A 21554-nucleotide genomic window follows, 5' to 3' on the forward strand; every position below is an offset into this window, starting at 1 on the left:
AAGAAGGAGTGAAGTTTGGATATATGCTACAAAATGGATGGACTTTGAAAATATTATGCTGAGTGAAACAAGCCAACACACATGGATAAATATTACATGAATTCATGTATATTAGTGACCAAAATAAGAAATAGAGGTTGCTAGGGCCTGCAAGGAAGGAGCAAGAAAATGTTATTATTTAATTAGTACTGAGCTTTTGTTGGGGATGATGAAAAGTTCTGGGTATAATCAGTGGTGCTGTTTACATAAAATTGGGACCACATTTTTTGTCATTGGAGTGTGTACACATACCAGTGGTTAAAACGATAATTATTGTATTAAGCATATTTTACCATGAAAGAAGAGCATAGGGAGTGAAAGTTAATTTTCTGAGAGCTTTTAATAATTAATGAAAAGCTCACAATCTCGGGAGAGAAGATGATGAGAAAAAATAATATAAGAAAAAAGATTAAATATTAGTACTTTATCTGTTTAAAAAGAAACTAAACCAGACCTCAAACAAATTTCTATTGGGTTAGCTTTGCATTTTTATCATTGCTTTTCTTTTTGCATTGGTTTGAATGAAAGGAAATGAAATGTTGATGATAGCTTGTTTTCCAAATGACAACAATCCTAACAAGTGAGAGACGAGGGTGTGTGAAGGGCCAGCCCTGTCATTTTCCCAAGTACATCACAGGCTGAGATGGGGTCCTATGTGCACAGCACCAGCTCCCTCCACAAGCAGCTCACCACTGTGTTTCAACAACACCTATATGTCATTTCAGTGTCTGATATTGACATTGATAAATAAAGATTTTATTGACTTATTTTTAGAATGGAAAAGGGGGGGAAGGAAGGGAAAGAAATATCAATGTGTAGTGTCCTATCAAACAACCCCACTGGGGACCTGGCCCACAACCCAAGCATGTGCCCTAAATGGGAATGGAACCAGCAACCCTTTGGTTTGCATTTGGTGCTCAATCCACTGAGCCACACCAGCCAGGCATCCTGGCACTTTTAATTTGATACTTTCTTGGATCCTAAGGTTCCCTTGAGGAATCAGCCTTTCTAACAAAAACTCCCTAGGATCCCAAACAGACAGGGAGACAGAAAATCTGAATTCCATTCCTGGTTCTGCCCCAGATCCTGCTCTCTCTCTCTACCCCTCTCTGGGCTCACTGTCTCTGCTCTAGAATGGTGGTGATAATGCTAATTCAGCTGCCTCGCAAGCTCTTGATGTGAAGTATGACATGCAAGACAAATATAAGGCATTCCCCTCAGACTTGGCTCTACTCTGAGCTCTAGAATCCATATAAAGATTTTTCTGATAGCTTCTCCCCCTTAGATATCTAAAAGGCATCAAAAGCCTAACATATTTAAAACCAAGCCCCTATCCTCCACCTCACCTCTCCATTTCTGTTCATCCATTATAAATGGTACTACTCACCGCCTCCCAAGTCACTATTCTCTTGGTGGAAGTGATTACACCTGAAATTGTGTTTTTATTTTCCTGTGTGCTTTTTGCCTGAATCCCTGAGCTAGAATTTCTGGTACATAGTAGGATCTCAATAAACATTTGCTTGAATGAATTGTCAGAATAGTTATGAACACGGTAAATGCATACAGAGGGAGATTTCTGTGGGTTAGGGAAGTAATGGTAGGGTCCACGCACTGGTGTGCTGGAGTTGGCTTAAACCAACTCACAAGAGGCAATTGTCAAATGTTCAGTTGTTAAATATGGCCATTATTAAAAAGTAAATTAAATATGTTATAATTAAACTATGTGAAAAATAAAGGTAATTGTTGGGAACTGCCCTGCTTGGCCTTGGGACCATAAGCCACTAAGAGGACAAAGCTTATCTCCCTTGCAGGGGTGCCATCTCTGCCCACTTTACCCTGCTTGGCCCTGAGCCTGACCAGTTAGCCAATGACAGGTAAGATTCCTCAAGGGAGGGACGACCTAAGACAGGCATGGTCACAAAGAGGCCCACAGGGAAGGACTTGGGGGGCCATAGAAAAAGGGGGTGATGGACCCTCGCCCTTCAGCTTTGACAGAGCCTGAGTCCTCTTTCTGTCTGCAAGAAGTCTCCTAATTTTTTGGCTGCCTTACTTCCCCTGCCTGACTTAAGCCTGAAACAATGAGAGAGGGCAGTGCAGTCCTATGCTGGAAAGGGTGGTATCCCCGGGGTGATCAGGCCTAAGAAAGAATACATAAAACCATGTCAACCTGCTTTGCTAATACCCTCAATTTAAATGATAAGGGTCCAAGCCTGAAACGAGTTTGTTTCCCAAAGTCTTATAGCCCTTTAGCTAACTGACCCTGACTCAGAATAAGCCCTTGTAGTTCTTTGTATGTTATCTATTATTTGACCCTTACTGCCTGGCAATGATTGATGAGCTTTACCTGTATTCCTATGCAAACTGAACCCAATAAAAGCCCTTGAAGAAAAGGCTCTTGGCCCTTCTCCTTTGAGAGATTGACCACCTTTCTTCCCCAAGAAGATATTGTCTCGGTAGACTTATTCTCATCCATGGTGACAGTGGGAGCCCTATGGGCGGAGCCTCCACACAGGTAATAAATAATCCACTCATCATTTCTTAATTACTTCACACTCCTTCACTATCTTGTTCTTGAGATTGTTTGATTTTATTTATCAAATGATGATAGAAATATTTCATCATGGTGGGCCACTGCTCATCTCTTCCCAGCTCTGCATTCAGTGACACCACATTGGTCGATTGAAATTGGCCATAATGGGAGTGTTTCTTCCATGGAAATCTGTACATGCTGCAAATCTGTTTATGTGTTTGTGTTTTGGGAGAAGTGGTTGTAAAATATTTATTACCACACCATAGATTCCTTGAAGAATGATGAGGAACCATGTACATAGGGAGGGAAGGGGGACTCTAGGCAGTACCAGAGCGTAAGGATAGGTTCAAACGAAGGAATGGTACTTACATGTGGAGACTCATGATTCAGAGACTCATGTCTGAAGCAAGTGTGTGTGTGTGTGTTGGTTGTGGCTGGGGAGAGATGGGGAATAGAATCACCAGAGTCAGGCCTAGGGTATAAGGATAAGTGGTTTGAATTTTATTCTGTAAATAATGGAGCAGCACTGGAAAGTTTTTAGCAGCCCTGTGATGTGAGGAAAGCACGTAGTAAATGTTCAGTGAAGACCTGAGGGATGGAACAGAAAGGCATACTTTCAGTACAGCACACACTATCAGTCATGGTTCTTTATATGATTTTCCAAGTCTGTAAGGCATCTGCATGATGATTTGGAAAGGTGTGCTGAATATGCTCACTGGGGAGAAAAATTAGTGTTTCAGCTGAAACTTCTCTGGATTTTTCCAAGTTGAATGAAATTTAACAGAGACTGAATTAAGGGTTTCTCTTCCATGAACAGAGAAAAAAACACGTGATCAGATTGTGGAGTGAAGATGATCAGTTTGATGAAAGTGCAACACGATGAGCTGTATTGACAGGAAAGAAAGTCATTATGATCTTTACTGCCAATAAACCTGTGAATATGCCCTCTTGACTGACTTGAAAAGCTGAGCAAATGCAGTTTTCATTATGCCTACATAAAGGTGTGTTTCTTTCCACATCTAAAGTGCATTACTAGCAGCTAGAAGTAATTAGAGGGCTAATTAAAGCAGAGTGATGAGGTAGATAAGCCCTAGTGATATGACCCTCACTGATATCCATCCATTCAATGGTGCTCTTTGGGCCTCACCTGTAGATGGGGGAAGAGTGTGTGCTCTGCTAGATACAAAGGGGTCTGGCCATTTTAATAGAAAAAACATCACAATTATGTACACAAAAAGAAAATCTTGAAAGAGGACGATGAACTTGCTTGCTGAACAGTTAATCCAACAATGGGAGTGATGTCTGGACCCTAATGGCCCATCTTCCCTTCTTGATATTGAGACAGTTATACATGAAAACATAAAAAAGAAAAGGGAGAACAAGGAGACCTTAAAATGACATAAGTGAACATGCAAAAGGAAAAGGAAAACACAAGGTTTCCATGAGCATAAATCCCTTTGTCCAGAAGGACATGTTCAATCTCAAAATAATGAGAAACTGAGAAACCTTCCTTCATTGTTTCTATATAATCCCATTTGGTGATTTTGGCATTGCCCGGTAAGAAATCATTATCTTACAAATATTATTTTTCCATGAATGAGGAGTTTGGTGGGGAAAATTCAAAGTTCAAAACAAGTATTTGCATGTGCACTTATACAAAGCCTGCCAGGCAATTTGACAATGATGACAATAGAATATCTTATTGAAATTGCCAAGGAAATACCAACAGTATGACCTAAATACAAAAACCTGCCATTGTAAAACTCATTCAAACCCAGTCATCACATTAGAAGTAGAAACTCCTTAGTGATGGAAATAGCAACTAACATCTCACTTGAGTTTAGCAAAATATACCCAATAATTAATCTGCTATAGGTTATTTTGAGTTTTGAAGTTGTTTTGAGAACTTGGTGGACTGTATTGAAGAGCAGAGACACCCCAGATAACAGTCAATTTAATACACCCAGCATAACTCAGAAGATCTGGGATTAGAGATCTACCATTTCCCTCTCAGCCACAGGCAGGCCTTGTGTCTAACCCCACTCCCTGCCTCTTGCTTGGCCCCACATTTCCCCATTGCTCTAGTAAAAGCTCTGTCACATCCCAGTCTGGTCATGTCACTACTCTTTGGTTGCTCTGCATTTCTTGAAGATGAGAGCCAACTGGCACACAGGGCTCCCTCAGGCCTGGCCCTCCTCTCGGATTATCTTCTCATGTCAGCCCTGCGGTATTTTATGGCTCGCCAGAGCTGAACTATGGCAATCTGCAGTTTTTGAAAAAAACTTTTCTCTTCATTCTTTTTGAGCCTTAGTATATGTCATACCTTCTTTATAGTCTTCTCCCTCACTTTTCCCCATGCACACTCCTACTCATACTACAAGCACAGCTCAAGTAACATATCTTGAAGCTTTTTCTTATTCTACTCTGCAAAGTCTGCATTCTCAAGAAAGTCATTATGATCTTTACTTATAGATCATATTGCTCCCCCTCTCTCTGTTGCTTTCTCTCTCTCCTCATTTTTTCTGTCTCAACCTCTAGATCATGGGAGATTTGAGATCATTCACCTTTCAAGACATATTTATTGAGTCTCCTCTATGAGCCAGGAAATATTCTAGGTGCTAAAGACACAGCCAGAAATTTACAGTCAAAGTTAATCAATTCTTATCCTCATGGAATGTTCGCCATAGCAGGAAAAGGAAGATTAAAAAAAAAAAAAAACTAGTGTTTTTAACATTAGTGAGGAAGATCCAGAGATTTTAGATTCTGAAAAGAAAAAAGCAAGATAAACTCTAGAAATGTGTACCCTGAACCAACCCAAGGAACCAACCTTTGTCCATTCTCCTAAATTTCAGTGTGAGGAAAACTGAGGCAAAGAGATGTCCATGGCCTTGTTCAAGAAACATCGCAGGTTAGATCCTCAACCTCTTTCTTCTAAAACATGAGCACTTCCAAGCATCTCATTTATGGTACAGTCTTGAAAGTGATCGGAGTCTTTTTCCTCCAGATTTATTGAAATTCCATTGATGAATGACATTATATAAGTTTTAGGTGTGCCACCTGATGATAGGCTACACTTATTATTGCAAAGTGATCACCACCATAGTGTTAGCAAACGCCTTCTCATGTCACAGTATTACCATTTCTTTTTTGTGATGATTGCACTGAAGATCTACTTTCTTAGGAATTTTCAAATACATAGTACAGGATAATCACCACCCTGCACATTACATTTCCCAAAGTTACTCATTGTATACCTAGAGTGTGTACCCTTTGACCAACATCTCGCCATCCCACCCCCATTCCCAGGTCTCTGGCAATCACCATTCTAGTCTCTGTTTCTATGAGTTTGGCTTTTTAGATTCCACATAGAGTTGACATCATACAGTATTTGTCTTTCTCTATCTGACTTATTTCACTGAACACATACCCTCAAGGTCCACCCATGTTTTTGCAAGTGGCAAGATTACATTCTCCCTCTTGGCCAAATTATATTCCATTGTAAATATGGACCATGTCTTCTTTAACCATTCATTCACTAACAGACAATTAGGTTGTTTCCATATCCTAGCTGTTGTGAATAATTCGGTAATGATCATGGGAGGATAGAGCAAAGTAACTCAAGATAGATTCAAGACATGCTGTGAGACCTGAAACAATAGAACTAGAAGAGCACATAAAAGATAAGCAAGCACCTTGATATGGGTTGAGACAATGATTGTTTTGGAAATGTCACTTAAAGAAAAGGCATTGAAAGAAAAATAAAAAATAGGACTAACATATAGGGAACCATTCACACGTGGGAAATGTAGCCCAGCTCCCACTCAGAAAGCCAGTGGGTGCGAGGTCTGGCACACAGGACCCACACCCACAGACAGGTTCTCCCGTAGGGAATCAGGCCTGCATTGTACCTAGGCTGCTATGAGACTTGCTTTTGCTAAAACTTCCTCACCCTGAATTGAGCAGCAAATGTGAGTATCTTTAACTTCCTAAAGTCTGTGCTAAACCTCCCAAGTGTGAAATATAACCAGTTCAACCACTTTCCCCCTTGATCTGTAACATCCTTCTCTTTGAAATAATTAGCAGCATTCTTTCCTTTGTTGTATGTAAAAGGTAATCACCTACAGTGAACCTGTGCATAGTAAATGAGGACCATCCTCGATGTAATGTGCCCAGAAAAGCAGTACCAGCCTGTCCAGGCAGGGGTCGGGCTGGCTCTGGCCCTCTCACCCTCTCTCACTCAGAGAGTGGCCATGCCATCCCTTTTTCTCCACAAGATTTCTGTAGCCCGTGTACATTTGTCCATTGCTGCCACAACACACAGGTCCTGTGGGCCGGAATCTGGATCACTAGCACAGTGTCTTTTTATAATAACTGTGTAAGGGCATTTGCATAAGGTAAAGTATGAAATCCAAAGCCAAGCATTTTGCCAAGCAGTGGTTTAGCCAGAATGGTTGGCTTCCTGTGAAAGCCAGTATCCTGAGAAGTCATCAATTGACTCTGAAGGTATGGGTTTATTTCTGGTCTCTCTATTCTGTTCCATTGATCTGTGTGCCTGTTTTTATGCCAGTACCATGCTGGTTTGATTACAATGGCCTTCTAGTATAGCATGAAAATAGGTAGCATGATTCTTCCAAGTGTCTTCTTTCTCACTTGCTCTGTGGGGCCTTTTGTGGTTCCATATGAATTTTTGAAATATTTGTTCTAGTTCTGTGAAATACATCATTGGAATCGTGATAGGAATCCATAAATCGCTTTGGGTGGCATGGACATTTTAGTGATGCTAATTCTTCCTATCCATGAACATGGTATGTGTTCCACTTATTTGTATCTTCTTCAATTTCCTTTCTGTCCTATAATTATCTGAGTACAGGTCCCATTTCTGAGAATATATCTAAAGAAACTCACTACACTAATTTGAAAGAACATAAGCACCCCTATGTTCATTGCAGCATTATTTACAATAGCTAAGATATGGAAGCAGCCCAAGTGTCCATCAGTAGATGAATGCATAAAACAACTTTGGGGCATTTACACAGTGGAATATTACTCCACCATAAAAGAGAAGAAAATTTTACTTTTTGTGACAATATGGATGGACCTGGAGAAATTTGTGCAGAAATAAGCCAGTCAGAGAAAGATAAATGCCATACGATTTCACTCATATGTGGAGTCTAATGAACAAACTGACCTAACAAGCAAAACAGAGACAGACTCATAGATAGAGAGCAGGCTGACAGCTATACGGGGAAGGTCAGGGGGTAAAGCAAACAGGAAAAGGACTCATGGACATAGACAACAGTGTGGTAATTGCGGGGGCAGGGTGTATAAGAGGGCAAAGTGGTAATGGAAAAATTGCAATAAAAACTTGGAAAAGTCATCAAATTTCTAAAGGACAAATAATTTTTTAGAAGGCAGGAGTCTGGAAAGGTAGCCAATTTTCTGTGCCTCCCCCCATCATCTGAAACTTGTCTGACTGTGGTGCCAGTTGTGTGAAATGCTGAGACTGACACAAAGGTAAGTCTAGGATACATCATGCAAGAACACTTTCTCCCACATAATGGTAACATGTGGTTGTGTGAGATCTCTGTGACACAAGCAACCTGAATGGAGACTCACATTTGGCATTCCCTTTCAGAGTCAGTGATTTATACTGTCTCTGTGAGGGTCTGGATGTGTGACTTACTCATGAAGACAGAGAAGGAGTCCAGGTTCCACCTTCAAGCCTTTGTCTTGTCATTCCCCTGCCTACAATGCCCTGCTACCCACATTGTTCAGCCAATTCCATCCATCGTTCCGGACCTTCTTCTCCAAAGTGTGGCCAGACAACTCTGGCCTTCAATGAGCTTTCCTCCTTCTGAATTATTATTTCTTCCCAGTTCTTAGAACATACTTTTTGGTTTTTATTTAAACCAGGGTTTCTTAACCTCAGCACAATTGAAATTTAGGCCAGATTTCTTTGTTTTCCTGTATGTTACAGGGTGTTAAGCAGCATCTTGGCCTCTATCCACTAGATGCCAGAGCACGGCCCCCAAGTCATGACAATCAAAAATATTTCCAGGCATCGCTGAATGTCCCTTGAGAGAAAAAAGTACCACCCTGGAGTAAGAAGCATTGATTTAAACCTTCATGCATTTATTAACAGCTATAGCAGCAACTGTGCATTTGGAATTTATGTATGAGGTACTTTGCCAAGCACCTTACATAGACTGTCACTGTGAATCCTCAGATAAGAAGTCTCAGATAAAGAACGCCATCCCCATTTTATGTACAGGAAAACTGAGGCTATTAGAGTTTAAGTAACTTGCCCAAAGTTTAAGAAACTTTCACAGAGTGAGCAAGTAGCGGAGCTGGGTGCAAAAACAGTCATTCTGAATCCAGAACAGGTTCTTATAGCCACCATCCACACGGCCTGGCCTCCCTTCCTGCCACTGTCCCCCAGCCCTTTCCCTGGCCATAGCTGTTCCTTCCAGGGTCAGCAACTTTTCCAATATTCATGGAGCCAGACTTGTACCACCAGTCAGCAGGTGCCCTTCCTCTGAGGTGGGTGGTCTTAGGATGCCGTGCACTCATACCTGAGGCCCCCATGCGCCTCAGACCGGGGCCCTTCTGCCATGCACAGAAATGCCAGGACTAGCTGAGAGGTTACCACCCATGCTGAGATCTAACTTACAGCTCTTCAAGCTTCTGAATTTTAAGAATCACAACCTCTTCCTTCTGTTCTCCCAGCCCAGAATGAGAGTGTCTTCTTGCATTTGCTACCACTGTGATATCTTAGTTCTCTATCTTACTTTTTAGTTACCTATTTTGTTGACAATTCTTGATACACAGCTAACAATCTTTTATGTAAAATTCTGTGTTATGAAATAACTGCCATGGTTTCTATGTCTAAGCTCTGACCAATACAGATGCTCCCTAGTACTTATCAAGGATCATTGCTAAATGCCCCCATAGGCCAAGGGCAGAACTGAACATATTTATTTTATACAACTCAGACAACTGTCATACATATTCAGAGCTTTGAATGTGCCCTCTGGAAATGGTGCACTCTTCACTGCTTATCAAGAATATTAACATCATTGTTTAAGATGAAATCATGGAGAGTGATAAAATAGAGACTATAGTACAAGCAGTGTTGCAGATGATTCATCACCCAGTTTTATCCTAATTTTCTTGTGGGGCCTCTAAACATGCAGGAAATAGGCTAAAATAGTACACTGGAGAAGGCAAGAGAATCTGTATAAAATAATTTTTATTTTAATAAGGCTCATTTATATAGCAATAAGTTATTGGTAGAAAATTAAATTGAAATAGGAGACCTTCCTTGGGGATCTTTGGATGAGCACTGGGGAATGTCAAGAAAACAAATCAATGGGAAATAGAGTCCAGGTTAATAAATCCCACTGGTCAAATTTGATTAACAACTGATTTTTGCCCCAAGTGACAGGATGTGAACATTAATGGGTGTTGGTCATGGAAAGAGCACACTTCATGCTTAGATCCCCAGCTTGGCAGTTTAATATCTTTCCCAGGAACCGTGTGATGAGAACATTCTGCCTCCAGAATGTCTGAAGGCTTCAGTCACAGAGTTTGTGTAATAATCCCCAACTTGATTCAAAAGGCTAACCTTATACTCAAAGCATCATAAATTATTCTGAGCGTTTCTATGTTAGCCGCTCCCAAAGGTTTCCATAAACTCCCTGAGAAGTAAGAACCGTGTGCAAGAGAACCTGGGGCTACACAGAGAGCCAGCTTCCTGCTGGGTACCCTAGCTCCTATGACTTGAGCCACAGGGTCCCTGCGCCCCTGGCAGACACTGCATCCCTATCAGGGGCCCTTTCCTGCTCCAAAACCTACTCAAACTCCCACAGAAACCCTGATTCTCAGAAAGATGACAACTGCTCGGTGGATTAGCCAAGGTTTCATCACAAGTCTTCTCAATACTCCCATCTTACTCTATTCTTTAGTGTGGCATGTACTAGATTTCAACATTTAGAACTTTACAATCCTCAGCAAATGACTGGGGTTCTATGCTAAGAACTTTTGGAAGTCTGTGCTTCCTTGAAAGTCCTGCACAGAACCTAATAATATTTATTAACTAAGCAGATAAAAACTATGGTCCAGTGGAAAGAACCTGGGATTCTTATACTTATTTTATTATCGCTTAGCTCTGGAAACTTAAATGAGTTGCCTAATGTGCTTCTATTATCTCAGTTGAAAAGTGGGAAAAATAATATCTTAAAAATCCTGCCCTCCTTTTTAAAGAAAGGGTTGATTCTCCAACTGGGGCAGGAAATCAGATGAGCCTGCAGCATTTAGTAGTGAAAAAAAATGAATGTAATAAAAAGCAAACAAACACCAACCTACATTGATGGGGTTATATCAAAGGGATCTAGGAGCCAACTGAAAGAATTTCCAAAGGCCAAAGCTGGAACAATTTGAGCAATGATATAAAAAAAGAAGAGGGAGGGAAGATGGTAGTGAGAAAGGTGGGAGTGGAGTCCACTTCCCCCTGCACATGGGTGGAAAACCTAGCCAGTCTTCTGAGGAATAGTAAACAGCCAATGGTACCTCAGCATATATGAAGACTGGAGGCCAAAATTGTAGAAGACATTGAAAAATCAGATGGTAAGGAGATTGTTTGGGACAATAAGGTCCCCGGGACCACCAGTGCTGGGAACAGGGTGGCTGCAGCCCCAGGCCCTGCACCTGCTGGGTCTGCTGCAAGATTCTTGGGAGCGTGGGCCAGGTTAACAGCACCCTCCCTCGGCAAACAAGGTTTGAGCAGCACCAGATGAACCTGGATGCTTGAAGTCGCTGGGGGGAATAAGGACGAAGTGGCAAACACAGGGGGGCTATTTGCACCCACGCAGACTTTGGACACAGACTGGAAAGAGTTGGGCCATGACAGGCCTGACCTGGACAGTCCCTGGTCTGGTTGGAGAGTTGGGCTGTGTGAGAGGCCAGGCCCTTGTATGGAGTGGGGGGCTTGAGCAGGGGGAATTTTTCAAAAAGAAAAAGAAAAAAGAGGCACTCAGCAGCTGTTTGGGGAGTTTTCCCGTGGCAGTCACCCCCACCTCCCTAGGGCTGGGCCTGAGCAGCCTAAGCCATGGGCCCACCTCTGCTGCCAGGACCCCACCAGAGCCCCTAACCCTGACCCCAGCGAAGGACGGTGCCCAGGCGCACCTGTAAACCCAGAGGTGTGCCACCGACCCTGCCATGCCCCACCATGCCCTGGCTGCCATGCACAAGTGGCTTTATGCTCACACTCAAAACCTCAGGGACAGTGGGCACCCAAACCCCACAGGCCGAGCGCCAATCCCACTCCAGTAGTGGAGGCTAAACACCCAGGCCCACAGCCCCTAGGCTGGATTGTGCCTGACCCACAGTCCCAGGTCCCCCCGCAGCAGCAGTGGACGCTGTGCCCTCATACCTGAGGTCCTCATACGCACTCCAACTGCCCGCCTAGAGGCAGCCCATCCTGCCCCAGCAGAGGAGGCAGAGCACTCAGGCATGCAGCCCTGGGGACAGTGCTTGCCCGAAACCTAGGACCAGTGGCTGCCATCCCACCCTAGAGATAGAGGCCAAGCGCTCAAGCCCCAGCTCCCTGGACAGAGAGCATCTGACCCAGTCCCCCAGAGGCACCTTCCACAGAAGCCCACCACTTCCCCCTCAGCTTGTTGCAGCCAGGAAGACCAGGAGAACTGGTTTGGCTTGTTTGAAGCCAACAGGAAGCTTCCTTTTGTTTTCTTTTCTTTTTTAATTGCCTCCTCCTTTCTTTCCTTCTTTCCTTTTTTATTTCTTCTCCCTTCCCTTCTTTCTTTAATTCCTTCTTCCTTCCTTCTTTTTTTTTTTTTATTCCCACAAGTGAGATGATAAAACCTGTAGCCAGGAAAGGACCAGAGTTAGGCCCAAAGAGGGGTCATCCCAACAACTGGGACAGTGAGACAAATTTCACTTTGCTACTCCAGAGAACTTACAACTTATCGTATATTTGTATTATTATTATTTTTTCATTATTTGTACATCTTTTATTTTATTAGTATTTTTTTATTCCTCTTCTGTCTGTTTAGTCTTCTTCACTTGGCTTGTTAAATTGCATTGTTTGACGGGTTTCCCTTGTTCTCTCTTTCACAGAGTACTTTTAATTTTCTCTCTTTCACTTCACTTATATTCCAATAGCACACTACTCTAGGTGCTGTACTTCCTATTCTTACTATTCAGGTCACATAGATTCTATCATATGATTATTGCTCCATTACTATTGTAAATAATTGTGGTTCCATACAATTGTAAATGCTACACAGCAGCCCTCTCAGACCTCATTTCACTTCACTGTTTCCGGAACATCAATACTATTGTGGTTAATTCTACTCTCTCACACTACAGCTATTTTTTATCCTTTACTGTCACTTTACCTCATAATCTGATCTCCCACAGGCTCACTGCTTTCTAGATCCAATTCACAATCCTTCCCCCTTCCTAACAAAAGTCTGATCTCTTTTCCACCCTTTCTAAAAAGTGGCTACTTGGGTGAAATATCATGGTTAACACTGTCCATATCCAAAGTATTTCCTATCTCTTCTCTATGGGTTGGTACTTTAAATACCATGGAATACATTACCACTGTATTAAACCATTTGCCTTCCCTCTCCAACTGAACAAAAACAAACAATGGGAAGACAAAGAACAATCCCCAAATGAAAGGAAAGGAGGAATCCTCAGAAAGAATGCTAAATGAAATGGAGGTAAGTCAACTATCAGATACTGAGTTCAAAGCAATGGTCATCAGGAAGCTCAATGAGCTCACATAGAATTACCAAAAAATATAGGGAAACTACAATGAACTCATTGCAAACTATATGAACCTGAAAAAGGAAATAGAAACTATCAACAAGGACCAAGAAGAAATGAAAAATACAATTTCTTAATTGAAGAACACAGTAGAAGGAATCAAAAGCAGGCTCGATGAAGCAAAGGATCAGATCAGCAAGCTGGAGGACAAGGTAGAAAGAACACCCAGAAAGAGCAAGAAAAGGAACAGACTCAGAAAGAACAAAGAGGGGTTGAGAGAAATGCGGGACAACATGAAATGGAATAATATCCATATAAGAGGGACACCAGAAGGAGAAGAAGAAGAGCAAGGGATAGAAAACCTGTTTGAGAAAGTAATGATGGAAAACTTCCCTAATTTGATGAGAGAAAAAGTAACACAAATCCAGGAAACACAGACAGTCCCAATAAAAAGAAACCCAAAGAGACCCACTTCAAGACACATCATAATTAAAATGGCAAAATTCCAAGACAAAGAGAGAATCCTAAAGGCAGCAAGGGAAAAACATGAAGTAACATACAAGGGAGCCCCAATGAGACTAGCAGCTGACTTCTCAATGGAAACACTCCAAGCCAGAGGGAATGGCAAGACATATTCCAAGTAATGAAAACCAGAGTCCTACAACCAAGACTACTTTACCCTGCAAGCCTCTCAATTAAAATGGAAGGCCAAATAAGAAGCTTCCTGGACAAAAGAAACCTCAAAGAATATACCTCCTCCAAAACAGCTCTGCAAGACATGCTAAAGGGTCTGCTTTAAGAACAAGAAGAAAAATAGTGAGAGAGAGAGAGAGAGAGAGAAACACAGGTACGAAAAAATGGCAATAAGTACCTATCTATAATCACATTAAGTGTAAATGGATTAAATGCCTCAATCAAAAGACATAGAATAGCAGAATGGATAAGAAAGCATGAGTCACACATATGCTATCTACAAGAGGCCCAGCTCAGGACAAAAGACCTACACAGACTGAAAGTAAAGGGCTGAAAACAAATATTCCAAGAAAATGGACAGGAAAAAAAGGTGTGGTAGCAATACTCATGTCAGACAAAATAGACTACAAAAGAAGGGCCATTAAAAGAGACCCAGAATGTCACTTCATAATACTCAAGGGAAGAATCCATCCAGAAGACATAAACATTGTAAATGTATATGCACCCAACATAGGAGCACCCAAATACATAAAGAAAATCTTGGAGGACTTCAAGAAAGATATTGACAGCAATAGGGGATTTTAACACCCCACTGTCAAGGATAGACAGATATTCCAAACCAAATATCAACAACGATATTGTGGCATTGAACAATGCCCTAGATCAAATGGACTTAACTGATATATATAGAGCTGTTCATCCCAAAGAAGCAAAATAAACATTATTTTCAAATACACATGGAATATTTTCAAATGATAGGAAACAAAACAAGCCTCAATAACTTCAAGAAAATTGAAATCATATCAAGCATTTTCTCTGACCACAAGGAACTGAAACTAGAAACCAACTTCAAGGGAAAAACTCAAAAACACTCAAACTAGTGGAGATTGAATAGCATGCCATTAAACCATGAATGAGAATGAGATTAAGGAAAAATGAGATTAAGAATGAGATTAAGGAAGAAATCAAAAAATTTCTAGAAACAAATAAAAATGAACTCAAAACAATCCAAAACTCATGGGACACAGCAAAGGCTTAAACTATTTCTGTGAAGCCAGCATCATCCTAATCCCAAAACCAGATAAAGACATAACAAAGAAAAAAAAACTTGAGGCCAATATCGCTGATGAACATAAATGCTAAAATCCTCAACAAAATATAGATAAACGGCATCCAGCAATACGTTAAAAAGATCAGGCCTAAGAAAGAATACTTAAAACCCTGTGAAACCTGCTTTGCTAAGAATGCCCGCAGTTTTCTGATAAGGGTCCAAGCATGAAGTGAGTTTGTTTCCCAAAGTTTTATAGCCCTTTAGCTAACTGACCCTGACTCAGAATAAGCCCTCAGAGTTCTTTGTTATCTATTGTCTGATCCTTACTGCCTGACAATGATTGATGAGCTTTACCTGTATTCCTGTGCAAATTGAACCCAATAAAAGCCCATTGAGGAAAAGGCTCTTGGCCCTTCTCCTTTGAGAGATTGGCCACCTTTCATCCCCAAGCAGATCATGTCTTGGTAGACTTATTCTCATCCATGGCGCCCATAGGGGCCCTGCGGGTGGAGCCGCCCCACAAAGGATCCTAACAACTGAGAGATGAGTGTGTCTCAAACTGTCTGTGGTGAAGGGCCAGCTCTGTCATTTTCCGAGGACATCACGGGCTGAGATGGGGTCCTGAGTGCATGGTACCTGCTCCCTCCACAAGCCGCTCAGCACTAAGATTCAACAACACCTATATGTCATTTCAGTGTCTGATTGATACTGTCCTGGATTGTTAAGGAACACCTCATAGACACACAGCTCAGAGACCACACGTTGAACAGCACCTAGAGTCAGGCAGAGCCCTCTCCTGTCATAGATATAGTCCTGGGTAGAGTCCCAAGATAACATTAAGACACCTCCCCATCAGCCACATTGTACTTCTTTCTAGGCCCAGATTCCCTAAATACTACCTGAGGCAGGCACAGGCTTCTGATGGTGGGATATTCTGCATCCAAGGTGGAATACAGGGGAGATTGGGAACCACAGTGGAGGGACTAAGAACTTACTGAGGTGTAAGTTTCAGAACCCATCATCTGAATGCACCTGCTGAATAAATATGCACTTCCATACCTAAGTTTTATTGATAATATTTTAAATGATTTTTAAATTACAGTTGACATACCATTATACTAGTTTCAGGTGTCTGACACAGTGATTAGACTATGTTTATATAATTTACAAAGTGATCACCTCCATAAACCTATTCAATAGTGTCCATCTGACACCGCACACAGTTATTATAATATTATTGACTATACTCCCTGTGCCGTATTTTACATCACCATGACGATATTGTAACAACCAATTTATGTTTCTGAATCCCCTCCTTGCAGAGAAGCAGGGGCTCAGACTCCAGGTCACGCCCCCCTACTAGAAGCACTGTGAGCTCTCCAAGCGGCCCAGCTTGAGGCTGTGGTGGCCCTGCTGCAGTGGTCAAAGCCTGAGAGCAAGAGTCCAGCAGGGCCTGGGGGCTGGCAAAATGCCCGCACTCCCCCTGGGCTGCTGGGCTCAGGAAGAGGAGGAGGCAGTATCTGAAGAAGAGGAGAGGGAAGAGGGGAGGAAGCCATGGCCTCCGTGCCCTCCGCCAAGACCAATAACCTACTGATGGAGCGCTCTGGCACTGAGGAAGAAGAGCTGACACTCACCAAGGAGTGGAAGACTGGGTTGGGGGGAAGGGTAGGCATCAGTGTTACTGGCTGCAAGAGCTCCACCCCCTTAAACGGTGACTATGAGGGCACAGTCATCTCTCAGGTGTGTCAGGAGGGCTCCTGAAGGCCGGGCTGGTGTCCCAGTGGTCCAAACTCCTGGCCTCCCAACCGTCAAGCCCCACCAGGCAGAAGCGGTGCTGCAGGGGCAGGCACAGAGCAGAAGCAGCAGTGGTGGGAGTCTGGAGAACAAGGTCACCATCAGGCCTCTGAGGCTCCAGGAAGACTACAGCCCTGGGGAGGGGATATTTGGTGGCTTTCGCCTGCCTCTGCCTCAGATGAGGATCAAGAAGCACCTAAGGGTCCTCGAGGGTGCTCTGGGTGCGCCCTCACCGCCAGAACCTTGGCAAGCACACTCCTTCCTCGCGCCCATTCCCCACTACCCCCCACCCCCACCCCGGCCAACTGGAGTTCCGAATGTATCCTAGCAACAGGCCCAACAGTCCGCTCTTGGCTTTCAACAGTGCTTTGGCTACTGAAGGAGCTTCTGAGATCCGGCTATTTGTTTGAAGACAGACCTCCCTGAAGAGCCCAATGGGCACTTACCTGGGCAGACTCTGCCCCCATCCCCGACCCTGGGTACCGGGGGGCCAGCATGGTGCTCGCTTCGCCCACCAGTTGGTCCCCCAGCGGCACCCATTTGTCCCTGCACCTCCACGCTGCCCTAATTATCTGCGGATTTGGCGGGCATGGCCTGTAGTAGCATTCCTGAGGCTCTGTGTGAGGATCCCCCGGGCCCTGTGCCTTTTCCTGGGGGTCCTTACCTCGTTCTGCAGGCGATGCCATCAGAGGGCCTGTGGACAAAGGAGAGTGATGCCTGAAGAGGACGAGCACCCCAGAGTCCTAGACAGGGTGGCCCATCAGGAAAGGGGTCCAGAAGACAGATGCCACCAGAAACCCCAGGCCTCTGTGAGGAGCTCCTGCTGCCGAAGGAACGCAATCACCAGTTCCTACAGCTCCACTCGAGGCTTCCCGCCAGTGGAGAAGAGGAGACAGCCCGCCACTTGCCACGCCAGGCTGTCCCAGAGGGCCCCAAAGACAGTGAGCCAGCAGGGCCCTCAGGCTCCCTCCTCCAGTGGCCTCACATCTCAGAGGCAGAGCCAGCCTGACAGTGGCCCAGGGGACACCCGCCCTCACAGACCATCCCCTAGGAACCGCTCACCCTCCTGTGACAGGCCCCGAAAGAGGAAGTTTCCTCTGCTGCCACACAGGCGAGGGGACCCTCTGAGGCTGCCACCTGCGCCTCAGCTGGGTTACAGAGTGACGCCTGAAGACATCGATGAGGAGAAAAGGGCACTCTGGCGGCGCATCAGCAGGGCTCTGTCGGGTGACACAGAGGCCATCTCGGGCAGCGGGGCTCCAGAACCTGTGCGGTCTTCCCCGCAGCCTGCAGCAGGGACGGCTCCTGTCTGTTCTCCTAGAACCCCTTGGTTCCCCAGCCTGCCAGTCACCTCTGCAGGCAGTGCCGGCCCCTCAGCCTGCACATCCACAGGCTTGGCTCCCAAACCAGCTTCCGACACAGACATCACCCCAATGGACACGACCCCGGTGGACATGAACACTATGGACCCGACCCCTATGGACACGACCCCACCTGCCTACGCTCTTTCCTCAGGGGCTCCCCCGGACTCCAGAGGTGGAAAACCGGCAGTTGCAGCCCCAGCCCAGGCCCCAACCTCTACTCGAGGCCAGCCAGCCCCAGGCAGCACCACCACACAGGCCACCTTGGGCACACAGGCCAGCACCAGCTCAGCCACTGCTGCCCTTGGTGCCTCTGGCACAGCCACTCAGAGCTTTGGGGGAAGCGTGCGCCAGACCTCCCGCAAGCGCACTCGCCAGGGCACCCTCGTGGTGACCACAGGCCCCAACCCTCAGAACAACCCTGTGCTTGGGGGCACCACTGCCCCCACCTTAACTCCCATCCTAGGAGGTGCCCCCAAGCACAACACCTACCCTTCCAGCGGAGGGCTGGGCACCACCACCAACGCGGCATCCAGTGGGGTGTCTGTCCCAGCCACCACCCCCAGCTACCCTGCCACTGCTATGGGCAGCTCCAGCACTGGGAATACCACCAGCCTACCCATGACTTGGGCACTCAGTGCGGTCCCTTCAACGAGCAAGACATCAGGCTTGGCTCCCAATCCTGCCTCCAGCACAGACGTCACCCCCATGGACACCACACCACCTAAATAGCTTCCTCCGGGGGTCTCCTCTCTGTCTCTACCAGAAAACCTTGCAGTTAGGGCCCCACCATCTCTTTGCCAGAAAACCATTGGGTCATCAACCAAGTTTTTACTGAAGAACAAAGAACTTTGTTTGAGGCCCAATGCAGGGACTTTTTCTGCAAGGTGTCAGCAAAGAAAATCATGAGACCCAAGTCAGCGTCACAGCACAGGCTTTGTTCAGTGGCCAGAGATTGGGAGCTGAAACCCTCAAATCTACTTCTTTCACTGGGGTCTCAGAGGTTGTACTGTCTGTAGTAGGAAGTTGGAGATGAAGGGGTGGTCCAGGCAAATATGAAGAAGGAAACTTCGTGGTCTTTCCAGGATGGAAGGAAGCTGTCAACTGCAGAAACAAAGGAGAGACACAGAACCGGTAAGGGTCTGGAGCAGTGGGATGGCTGACTTGCTCCTCTCATATTATGTAACACAGCTGTGACTTGAAGAGACCCAACAGGAGGTACAGTCTCACAGGTGCTGATGTCAAAGCTGCCACCTGTGTTTGGTGGCTAGGGCAGGTCCCCTGCTCCCGGGAGCTCCCCCTCAGCTGGACAGACCCCTCCCCTCTTTAGTGCTGCACAGGTACTTCTGCCTGGGCTGCAGAGCCCCCCAGGGAAACAGGGGCACAGTTACTTGTTTAGAATTGATATTTTAGAGCAACTGAGAATAGTTTATTTAAGATTCAGTCATGTTCAAATGAGCAATAGTGTGTTACTTTCAATTGTTTAGTTGCATTCCATTGTGTGGATATATGCCAGTTTGTTTATTCACAGGCCATGAAAGATCTGATGAACTTCTAAATGGTTTCTTATGCTAACTTTTCGAATAGGTAAACATTGGTGTTTCATTTGTGGCATTAAGTTGTAGTTTCTGAAGAACTAGTGAGGATTTTCTCATGTGCTTATTACCATCCATATATTTTCTTTGGGGCAGAATCTTCAGATCTCTATCTCACTTAAAAAATGCAGTTATTTTGATTTTTTTCATTTAAAATTTTTTCACATAATCTTGGCAAATCAAAAGTGTGAGTCCTCTGATCTGTCCTTTTTCAACTTTGCTTTGGCTATTTTGGGGCTCCTTGCAATTCCATGTGAATTTGATGACCAGCTCTTCTATGTGTGTAAAAAACGTGTTGAAATTTGATTGAAATTGCATTCAACATGTACTCATTCCAACATTTCAGTCATTTGTCTTCTAATCCATGAACACAGGATGTCATTCTCTTTATTTAGATACTTTTAATTTCTTTCATCCATTGTTTATAATTTTCAATATTCAAGTCTTTCATATCCTTGCTTAAGTTTATTTCTGAGTATTTAGTCCTTTTAGATGCTATTGAGAATGGAATTGAGTTTTAATTTTCCTCATGGATGGTCATCGCTGGTGTATAGTAATACAACTGCTTTTTGTTCATTGATCTTCTGACCTGCAAATTTGCTCACTGTGTCCATTGTTACCACCACAGTAAATTTATGGTGGATCCTTTGGGAGATTATATATACATGGAATCGTGCCACCTCTGCTATTGTTTACTTCTTCCTTTCAGATTTAGATGCCTTTTCATTTCCTTTTCTTGTCTAATTGCTCTGGCTAGTGGTTGAGTATAGTGTTGAATAGTGGTGATGAAAACGGACATCCTTGTTCTGTTCCTAATCTCAGTAGGAATCATTTCAGTCCATCAACATTAATCACGTGTTTGTCTGTGCGGTTTTCATCAGTTCCCTTTATTATGTTGAGGAAGTTCCTGTCTATTCATGTTTTTCTGTGTTTTCATCATGAAAGGGTGTCAGATTTTGTTAAGTGCCTTTTCTGTATTTATTGAGGTAATCAATAATTAAGTTCATTTCATTAATGTCTGTTATATAGAGTGCTTTTCTTCTATTGACATCTTCTAGAATTGATGGGATAAATCCTTCTTGCTTGTTGTATACAATCCTTTTTCTATGCTTCAGATTGAGTTTATTAGTATTTTCTTGAGACAATTTTCATCTATATTCATAAAGGGTATTGGGTATTATAATTTTGTATCTCTAGCTGTACTTTGTGTAAGAGAAATGCTATTCTCATGAAATGAGTAAGAGGAGTCCCATTCTATTCTATTTTGGAAGAGTTTGAGAAATATTGGAGTTAATTAATTTTCAGTGTTTGAAGTGCTCTTCAACTCTTTTTCTTTCTTTTTCTATCCTCACTTGATGATATTTTTTTATTGATTTTTAGAGAGAGAGAGGAAGGTGGAGAGAGAGAGGCATGGATTGGTGGACATCCTGTTTGTGCTGTGACCTGGGAATGAACTCACAATCTAGGTATGTGCCCTGACCAAGATTCAAACCCATAACCTTTCAGGGTGCAAACACTTACTGTAAGGATGTTACTAAAGTAATGTTTTCTAAAGTAACTGACTTTAGAATATTGCTTTCATGTTATTGTTGGCACATTTACACCCCTTGTGGATGATCAGGTGGAGGTTCAGGAACAGGTGATTTTGGAACTCATCTTCAAAATGATATTTGAAATACTTGTGTACAGTGTTCATGGGA

Source organism: Desmodus rotundus, chromosome 5 (genome assembly GCF_022682495.2).
Source record: "Desmodus rotundus isolate HL8 chromosome 5, HLdesRot8A.1, whole genome shotgun sequence".
NCBI classification, from domain to species: Eukaryota; Metazoa; Chordata; class Mammalia; order Chiroptera; family Phyllostomidae; genus Desmodus; species Desmodus rotundus.